Below are 10,000 nucleotides of genomic sequence, written 5' to 3' on the forward strand. Positions count from 1 at the left end.
TTCCAGAAGGCCCGCCCGCCTTGGATCACCACCCGGTTAAGAAAAATGAAAAAAGTCCCTCTAGTTAATGGAAGTCAGCAACAAAAAGCTGGAATTTTTCTAAGTGTCAAGGAGGGTGTCGCTTACAGAAGGCCCACCCGCCTTGGATCGACACCCGGTTAAGAAAAATGAAAAAAGTCCCTCTATGTGATGGTAGTCAGCAACAAAAAGCTGGAATTTTTCTAAGTGTCAAGGAGGGTGTCGCTTACAGAAGGCCCACCCGCCTTGGATCGACACCCGGTTAAGAAAAATGAAAAAAGTCCCTCTATTTAATGGAAGTCAGCAACAAAAAGCTGGATTTTTTCTAAGTGTCAAGGAGGGTGTCGCTTCCAGAAGGCCCACCCGCCTTGGATCACCACCCGGTTAAGAAAAATGAAAAAAGTCCCTCTAGTTAATGGAAGTCAGCAACAAAAAGCTGGAATTTTTCTAAGTGTCAAGGAGGGTGTCGCTTCCAGAAGGCCCACCCGCCTTGGATCACCACTCGGTTAAGAAAAATGAAAAAAGTCCCTCTATTTAATGGAAGTCAGCAACAAAAAGCTGCAAATATGACAGAGTATCTAGGAGGGTGTCGCTTCCAGAAGGCCCACCCGCCGTCAGCAACAAAAAGCTGGCTAACCCTAACCCTAACCCTAACCCTAATCCCAACCCTAACCCTAACCCTAACCCTAGGTGTCCAGGCGGGGGTCCCTTCCAGGAGGCCCCCCGGCCTTGGATCACCAGCCGGGTCGATAAGTCAAAAGTAGTCCCTCTATTTGATGGAAGTCAGAGGAAAAAAGCTGGAAATATGACAAGGTGTTCCGGAGGGAGTCCCTTCAAGAACGCCCCGCTAACCCTAACCCTAATCCCAACCCTAACCCTAACCCTAACCCTAAGTGTCCAGGCGGGTGTCCATTCCAGAAGGCCCACCCGCCTTGGATCACATTCCGGTTAAGAAACATGAAAAAAGTCCCTCTATTGAATGGAAGTCAGCACAAAAAAGCTGAAAATATGACAAAGTGTCAAGGAGGGTGTCGCTTCCAGAAGGCCCGCCCGCCTTGGATCGACACCCGGCTAAGAAACATGAAAAAAGTCCCTCTATTTGATGGAAGTCAGAGGGAAAAAAAGCTGGAATTTTTCTAAGTGTCAAAGTCGGGATTTTTTCTAAGTGTCAACTTTTGGAGTACCAACCCTTCCAAAACAAAGTCGGGATTTTTTCTAAGTGTCAACTTTTGGAGTACCAACCCTTCCAAAACAAAGTCGGGATTTTTTCTAAGTGTCAACTTTTGGAGTACCAACACTTCCAAAACAAAGTCGGGATTTTTTCTAAGTGTCAACTTTTCGCGTACCAACCCTTCCAAAATAAAGTCGGGATTTTTTCTAAGTGTCAACTTTTAAAAGTCGGGATTTTTTCTAAGTGTCAACTTTTAAAAGTCGGGATTTTTTCTAAGTGTCCACTTTTGCTGTACCATGCCCTCCAGGGTCATAGAAGCCCCAGAGTGAGACCTAAACAACCGGGCCGAGTGATGTCATTTGGGGCCCTATTTTGAGTCATTTTGTGGGATTTCGGTGACGCCGAGGAGCGAAGCAGGTGTTCCGGGAGGGGGGTGCCTGTCCCTTTAAGAAGGCCGGCTTGCCGTGGATCTACACCCGGGTAGGGAATTCAAAACAGGTCCCTCTATTTGCTGGAAGTCAGCACAAAATATAGCTGTACATTTGCCCAAGGCTCTAAAGAGGGAAAGGCAACTTTAAGCCTAAAAAGGAAAGCGGGGATTTGGAGCCCTCCGGTGGACTTCCGCCGCCGCTGCACCCTTAGCTGGAAGTCAGTGCCAAAAAAAAAAAAAGAAGCTGCGAATAGTGTCCATGTGCCTGTCCTTTTAGGAAAGCCGGCTTGCCGTGGATCTCCACCCGGGTGGGGAATTCCAAATAGGTCCCTCTATTTGATGGAAGTCAGCAACAAAAAGCTGGATTTTTTCTAAGTGTCAAGGAGGGTGTCGCTTCCAGAAGGCCCACCTGCCTTGGATCGACACCCGGTTAAGAAACATGGAAAAAGTCCCTCTATTTGATGGAAGTCAGCAACAAAAAGCTGGATTTTTTCTAAGTGTCAAGGAGGGTGTCGCTTCCAGAAGGCCCACCCGCCTTGGATCACCACCCGGTTAAGAAAAAAGAAAAAAGTCCCTCTACTTAATGGAAGTCAGCAACAAAAAGCTGGATTTTTTCTAAGTGTGAAGGAGGGTGTCGCTTCCAGAAGGCCCACCTGCCTTGGATCGACACCCGGTTAAGAAACATGGAAAAAGTCCCTCTATTTGATGGAAGTCAGCAACAAAAAGCTGGATTTTTTCTAAGTGTCAAGGAGGGTGTCGCTTCCAGAAGGCCCACCCGCCTTGGATCACCACCCGGTTAAGAAAAAAGAAAAAAGTCCCTCTACTTAATGGAAGTCAGCAACAAAAAGCTGGATTTTTTCTAAGTGTGAAGGAGGGTGTCGCTTCCAGAAGGCCCACCTGCCTTGGATCGACACCCGGTTAAGAAACATGGAAAAAGTCCCTCTATTTGATGGAAGTCAGCAACAAAAAGCTGGATTTTTTCTAAGTGTCAAGGAGGGTGTCGCTTCCAGAAGGCCCACCCGCCTTGGATCACCACCCGGTTAAGAAAAAAGAAAAAAGTCCCTCTACTTAATGGAAGTCAGCAACAAAAAGCTGGATTTTTTCTAAGTGTGAAGGAGGGTGTCGCTTCCAGAAGGCCCACCTGCCTTGGATCGACACCCGGTTAAGAAACATGGAAAAAGTCCCTCTATTGAATGGAAGTCAGCACAAAAAAGCTGAAAATATGACAGAGTGTGAAGGAGAGGGTCGCTTCCAGAAGGCCCACCTGCCTTGGATCGACACCCGGTTAAGAAACATGGAAAAAGTCCCTCTATTTGATGGAAGTCAGCAACAAAAAGCTGGATTTTTTCTAAGTGTCAAGGAGGGTGTCGCTTCCAGAAGGCCCACCTGCCTTGGATCGACACCCGGTTAAGAAACATGGAAAAAGTCCCTCTATTTGATGGAAGTCAGCAACAAAAAGCTGGATTTTTTCTAAGTGTCAAGGAGGGTGTCGCTTCCAGAAGGCCCACCTGCCTTGGATCGACACCCGGTTAAGAAACATGGAAAAAGTCCCTCTATTTGATGGAAGTCAGCAACAAAAAGCTGGATTTTTTCTAAGTGTCAAGGAGGGTGTCGCTTCCAGAAGGCCCACCTGCCTTGGATCGACACCCGGTTAAGAAACATGGAAAAAGTCCCTCTATTTGATGGAAGTCAGCAACAAAAAGCTGGATTTTTTCTAAGTGTCAAGGAGGGTGTCGCTTCCAGAAGGCCCACCTGCCTTGGATCGACACCCGGTTAAGAAACATGGAAAAAGTCCCTCTATTTGATGGAAGTCAGCAACAAAAAGCTGGATTTTTTCTAAGTGTAAAAGTTGGGATTTTTTCTAAGTGTCAACTTTTGGTGTACCAACCCTTCCAAAATAAAGTCGGGATTTTTTCTAAGTGTCAACTTTTGGTGTACCAACCCTTCCAAAATAAAGTCGGGATTTTTTCTAAGTGTCAACTTTTGGTGTACCAACACTTCCAAAATAAAGTGGGGATTTTTTCTAAGTGTCAACTTATATAGTCGGGATTTTTTCTAAGTGTCAACTTATATAGTCGGGATTTTTTCCAAGTGTCAATTTATAAAGTGGGGATTCTTTTCCAAGTGTCAACCTGTAAAGTGGGGATTTTTTTTCCAAGTGTCCACTTTTGGTTCACCATGCCTTCCAGAGTCAAAGAAGCCCCCGAGTGAGACCCAAAAAACCGGACCGAGTGATGTCATTTGGGGTCCTATTTTCAGTCATTTTGTGGGATTTCGGTGACGCCGAGGAGGGAAGCAGGTGTCAAGGGACAGGGGGGTGCCTGTCCCTTTAAGAAGGCCGGCTTGCCGTGGATCTACACCCGGGTAGGGAATTCAAAACAGGTCCCTCTATTTGCTGGAAGTCAGCACGAAAAAGCTGGAAATATGACAGGGGGAAAAAAAAAAGAAGAAGCTGCAATGATGGCAGAGTGTCCATGTGCCTGTCCCTTTAAGAAGGCCGGCTTGCCGTGGATCTCCACCCGGGTGGGGAATTCCAAATAGGTCCCTCTATTTGCTGGAAGTGCCCCCCCAAAAAGCTGTCCATTTCCCCAAGTTTTTAAGGAGGGAAAAGCCACTTTAAGCCTAAAAAGGAAAGCGGGGATTTGGAGCCCTCCGGTGGACTTCCGCCGCCGCTGCACCCTTAGAAGAAAAAGCTGCACTTATGGCAGAGTGTCCATGTGCCTGTGCCTTTAGGAAGGCCGGCTTGCCGTGGTTCTGCACCAGGGTAGGGAATTCAAAATAGGTCCCTCTATCTGCTGGAAGTCAGCACAAAAAAAAGCTGGAAATATGACAGAGTGTCAACTTTTAGTGTAATAGACCTGCGAAAGTCAAAGTCGGGATTTTTTCTAAGTGTCCACTTTTGGTGTACCAACCTTTCCAAAATAAAGTGGGGATTTTTTCTAAGTGTCCACTTTTGGTGTACCAACCTTTCCAAAATAAAGTGGGGATTTTTTCTAAGTGTCAACTTATAAAGTCGGGATTTTTTCTAAGTGTCAACTTATAAAGTGGGGATTTTTTCTAAGTGTCAACTTATAAAGTCGGGATTTTTTCCAAGTGTCAACTTATAAAGTGGGGATTTTTTCCAAGTGTCAACTTATATAGTCGGGATTTTTTTTCAAAGTGTCAACTTGTAAAGTGGGGATTTTTTCCAAGTGTCTACTTTTGGTTCACCATGCCTTCCAGAGTCAAAGAAGCCCCCGAGTGAGACCCAAAGAACCGGACCGAGTGATGTCATTTGGGGTCCTATTTTCAGTCATTTTGTGGGATTTCGGTGACGCCGAGGAGGGAAGCAGGTGTCAAGGGACAGGGGGGTGCCTGTCCCTTTAAGAAGGCCGGCTTGCCGTGGATCTACACCCGGGTAGGGAATTCAAAACAGGTCCCTCTATTTGCTGGAAGTCAGCACGAAAAAAAGCTGGAAATATGACAGAGTGCCCCAAAAAAAAAAAGAAGCTGCAATGATGGCAGAGTGTCCATGTTGCTGTCCCTTTAGGAAGGCCGGCTCGCCGTGGATCTCCACCCGGGTGGGGAATTCCAAATAGGTCCCTCCATTTGCTGGAAGTGCCCCCCCAAAAAGCTGTCCATTTCCCCAAGTTTTTAAGGGAAACAAAAACCAGGGTTGGGGTTGGATGCATCACACTGTAAGTCTCGGCTGCAGCCAGAAGCAAGTATTAAAAAGATAGACATCAACCATCATTTAAAAAGGGGAAAACAAATCCATTCATCAATAAATCATATCCAAATTTAAAAAAAGAGGCAGCTCAAAAGAGAGGGTGTGTGTCCAGCAGAAAATAGGCATGATAAACAAAGAGGGCTGGGGTTTGGAGGAGGGCAAAATGTCCCGCAGCCGGCCGCCCGAGTTCCGGGATGCCCAGCACGTCCATAACGCACCCCGCAAAGTCAAACTGGAAGTGGAGGGGAAAAAAGCTGGGAAAGAAGTTAAATGTCCTCAAAGTGTTCCAAAATCAGTCCCACAAGTCCCGCAGCTGGCCACCCGAGTCCAGGGAAGCCCGGCACCTCCGTAACAAGGCCCGCAAAGTCACACTGCAAGTGGGGGAGAAAAGCTGGCAGAGTAGCCAAAAGTCCTCAAAGTGTTCAAAAATCAGTCCCCCACCAGCCCCGCAGCTGGCCACCCGAGTCCAGGGACGCCCGGCACAGCCGTAACGCACCCCGCAAAGTCAAACTGCAAGTGGGGGAGAAAAGCTGGGGGAAAATCCAAAAGTCCTCAACGTTTTCAAAATCCGCACCCGGGACTGAGTCCAGCAAGTCCCCCCGGTCCCAAAAATGCCATTTTTTTCAAAAAATACCCAAAAAATGCGGGGGCCGGATTTCGGAACCGGCGTACCGCTTTCGGCCCGCGTGCCCTAGATTGGAGACCGATGTCAAAAATGGACGCCGGTCGGGTATTTTTTTCCTTGGGGTCTATAGAGAGTAAATCCGGAGGAAAATTGGCCTTACGAGCAAAGGGAGGGATTTTAGGGGGCATAACGTCCAGCCGCCTGCCTCCCGGGTCCCGGGGAAGAGAAAGTCCAGAAAACTCATAAAATCATGCCCAGCATGGAGATCCACAAGTCCCGCCGCAGGCCCGAGGCTTCCCGGGTCCCGGGAATGACCAAAAGACACCCAGGAGTGGACCATCGAAAGTGGGAGGGAAATGGAGGGAAAGTCGGGAAAAAGGTCCAAAATGGGTTGAAAATCATATGATCCCACCCAGGGTAGAGTTCCACAAGTCCCGCAGCGAGCTGCACGAGCCGCAGGAACACCGGGAATGACCAAAAGGCACCCAGAAGTGAACCAGCGAAAGTGGGGGAAAAATGGAGGAAAAGGAGGAAAAAGTACCAAATTGTTTAAAAATCCTACCCAGGATGGAGTTCCACAAGTCCCGCAGCGAGCTGCACGAGCCGCAGGAACACCGGGAATGACCAAAAGGCACCCAGAAGTGAACCAGCGAAAGTGGGGGAAAAATGGAGGAAAAGGAGGAAAAAGTACCAAATTGTTTAAAAATCCTACCCAGGATGGAGTTCCACAAGTCCCGCAGCGAGCTGCACGAGCCGCAGGAACACCGGGAATGACCAAAAGGCACCCAGAAGTGAACCAGCGAAAGTGGGGGAAAAATGGAGGAAAAGGAGGAAAAAGTGCCAAATTGTTTAAAAATCCTACCCAGGATGGAGTTCCAGAAGCCCTGCAGCGAGCTGCACGAGCCGCAGGAACACCGGGAATGACCAAAAGGCACCCAGAAGTGAACCAGCGAAAGTGGGGGAAAAATGGAGGAAAAGGAGGAAAAAGTACCAAATTGTTTAAAAATCCTACCCAGGATGGAGTTCCACGAGTCCCGCAGCGAGCTGCACGAGCCGCAGGAACACCGGGAATGACCAAAAGGCACCCAGAAGTGAACCAGCGAAAGTGGGGGAAAAATGGAGGAAAAGGAGGAAAAAGTACCAAATTGTTTAAAAATCCTACCCAGGATGGAGTTCCACGAGTCCCGCAGCGAGCTGCACGAGCCGCAGGAACACCGGGAATGACCAAAAGGCACCCAGAAGTGAACCATCAAAAGTGGGGGACAATTTGAGAAAAAGTTGGAAAAAAGGTCCGAAATTGATTAAAAATCCTACCCAGGATGGAGTTCCAGAAGCCCCGCAGCGAGCTGCACGAGCCGCAGGAACACCGGGAATGACCAAAAGGCACCCAGAAGTGAACCATCAAAAGTGGGGGACAATTTGAGAAAAAGTTGGAAAAAGGTCCGAAATTGATTAAAAATCCTACCCAGGATGGAGTTCCAGAAGCCCCGCAGCGAGCTGCGCGAGCCGCAGGAACACCGGGAATGACCAAAAGGCACCCAGAAGTGAACCATCAAAAGTGGGGGACAATTTGAGAAAAAGTTGGAAAAAGGTCCGAAATTGTTTAAAAATCCTACCCAGGATGGAGTTCCAGAAGCCCCGCAGCGAGCTGCGCGAGCCGCGGGAACACCGGGAATGACCAAAAGGCACCCAGAAGTGAACCAGCGAAAGTGGGGGAAAAATGGAGGAAAAGGAGGAGAAAGTACCAAATTGTTTAAAAATCCTACCCAGGATGGAGTTCCACAAGTCCCGCAGCGAGCTGCACGAGCCGCAGGAACACCGGGAATGACCAAAAGGCACCCAGAAGTGAACCAGCGAAAGTGGGGGAAAAATGGAGGAAAAGGAGGAAAAAGTGCCAAATTGTTTAAAAATCCTACCCAGGATGGAGTTCCAGAAGCCCCGCAGCGAGCTGCGCGAGCTCCGGGACCCCCGGGAATGACCAAAAGATACCCAGGAGTGAACCAGCGAAAGTGGGGGACAATTTGAGAAAAAGTTGGAAAAAGGTCCGAAATTGTTTAAAAATCCTACCCAGGATGGAGTTCCACAAGTCCCGCAGCGAGCTGCACGAGCCGCAGGAACACCGGGAATGACCAAAAGGCACCCAGAAGTGAACCAGCGAAAGTGGGGGAAAAATGGAGGAAAAGGAGGAAAAAGTACCAAATTGTTTAAAAATCCTACCCAGGATGGAGTTCCACGAGTCCCGCAGCGAGCTGCACGAGCCGCAGGAACACCGGGAATGACCAAAAGGCACCCAGAAGTGAACCAGCGAAAGTGGGGGAAAAATGGAGGAAAAGGAGGAAAAAGTACCAAATTGTTTAAAAATCCTACCCAGGATGGAGTTCCACGAGTCCCGCAGCGAGCTGCACGAGCCGCAGGAACACCGGGAATGACCAAAAGGCACCCAGAAGTGAACCATCAAAAGTGGGGGACAATTTGAGAAAAAGTTGGAAAAAGGTCCGAAATTGATTAAAAATCCTACCCAGGATGGAGTTCCAGAAGCCCCGCAGCGAGCTGCGCGAGCCGCAGGAACACCGGGAATGACCAAAAGGCACCCAGAAGTGAACCATCAAAAGTGGGGGACAATTTGAGAAAAAGTTGGAAAAAGGTCCGAAATTGATTAAAAATCCTACCCAGGATGGAGTTCCAGAAGCCCCGCAGCGAGCTGCACGAGCCGCAGGAACACCGGGAATGACCAAAAGGCACCCAGAAGTGAACCATCAAAAGTGGGGGACAATTTGAGAAAAAGTTGGAAAAAGGTCCGAAATTGATTAAAAATCCTACCCAGGATGGAGTTCCAGAAGCCCCGCAGCGAGCTGCGCGAGCCGCAGGAACACCGGGAATGACCAAAAGGCACCCAGAAGTGAACCATCAAAAGTGGGGGACAATTTGAGAAAAAGTTGGAAAAAGGTCCGAAATTGATTAAAAATCCTACCCAGGATGGAGTTCCAGAAGCCCCGCAGCGAGCTGCACGAGCCGCAGGAACACCGGGAATGACCAAAAGGCACCCAGAAGTGAACCATCAAAAGTGGGGGACAATTTGAGAAAAAGTTGGAAAAAGGTCCGAAATTGATTAAAAATCCTACCCAGGATGGAGTTCCAGAAGCCCCGCAGCGAGCTGCGCGAGCCGCAGGAACACCGGGAATGACCAAAAGGCACCCAGAAGTGAACCATCAAAAGTGGGGGACAATTTGAGAAAAAGTTGGAAAAAGGTCCGAAATTGATTAAAAATCCTACCCAGGATGGAGTTCCACAAGTCCCGCAGCGAGCTGCACGAGCCGCAGGAACACCGGGAATGACCAAAAGGCACCCAGAAGTGAACCATCAAAAGTGGGGGACAATTTGAGAAAAAGTTGGAAAAAGGTCCGAAATTGTTTAAAAATCCTACCCAGGATGGAGTTCCAGAAGTCCCGCAGCGAGCTGCGCGAGCTCCGGGACCCCCGGGAATGACCAAAAGATACCCAGGAGTGAACCAGCGAAAGTGGGGGACAATTTGAGAAAAAGTTGGAAAAAGGTCCGAAATTGTTTAAAAATCCTACCCAGGATGGAGTTCCAGAAGTCCCGCAGCGAGCTGCGCGAGCTCCGGGACCCCCGGGAATGACCAAAAGATACCCAGGAGTGAACCAGCGAAAGTGGGGGACAATTTGAGAAAAAGTTGGAAAAAGGTCCGAAATTGTTTAAAAATCCTACCCAGGATGGAGTTCCAGAAGTCCCGCAGCGAGCTGCGCGAGCTCCGGGGCCCCCGGGAATGACCAAAAGATACCCAGGAGTGAACCAGCCCAAGTGGGGGACAAATGGAAGAAAAGCCGGGCCAAGTCCAAAAAAGTTGGATTTTTTGCCAAAGTGTCAACATGCGTGATTTTGTCAGAGTGTCCACTTTTGGGATTTTTTCAAAGTCCAACAACGAGAGAGGCCTGGCCTCCAGCCTGTCTAGCCTCTTCCATGAGACACTTAGAAAAAATCCCGTGCAAAAAAAGTGGATTTTTTCTAAGTCCAACAACGAGAGAGGCC

The sequence above is a fragment of the Nerophis ophidion genome, unplaced genomic scaffold (genome assembly GCF_033978795.1).
Source record: "Nerophis ophidion isolate RoL-2023_Sa unplaced genomic scaffold, RoL_Noph_v1.0 HiC_scaffold_465, whole genome shotgun sequence".
Classification (NCBI taxonomy): Eukaryota; Metazoa; Chordata; class Actinopteri; order Syngnathiformes; family Syngnathidae; genus Nerophis; species Nerophis ophidion.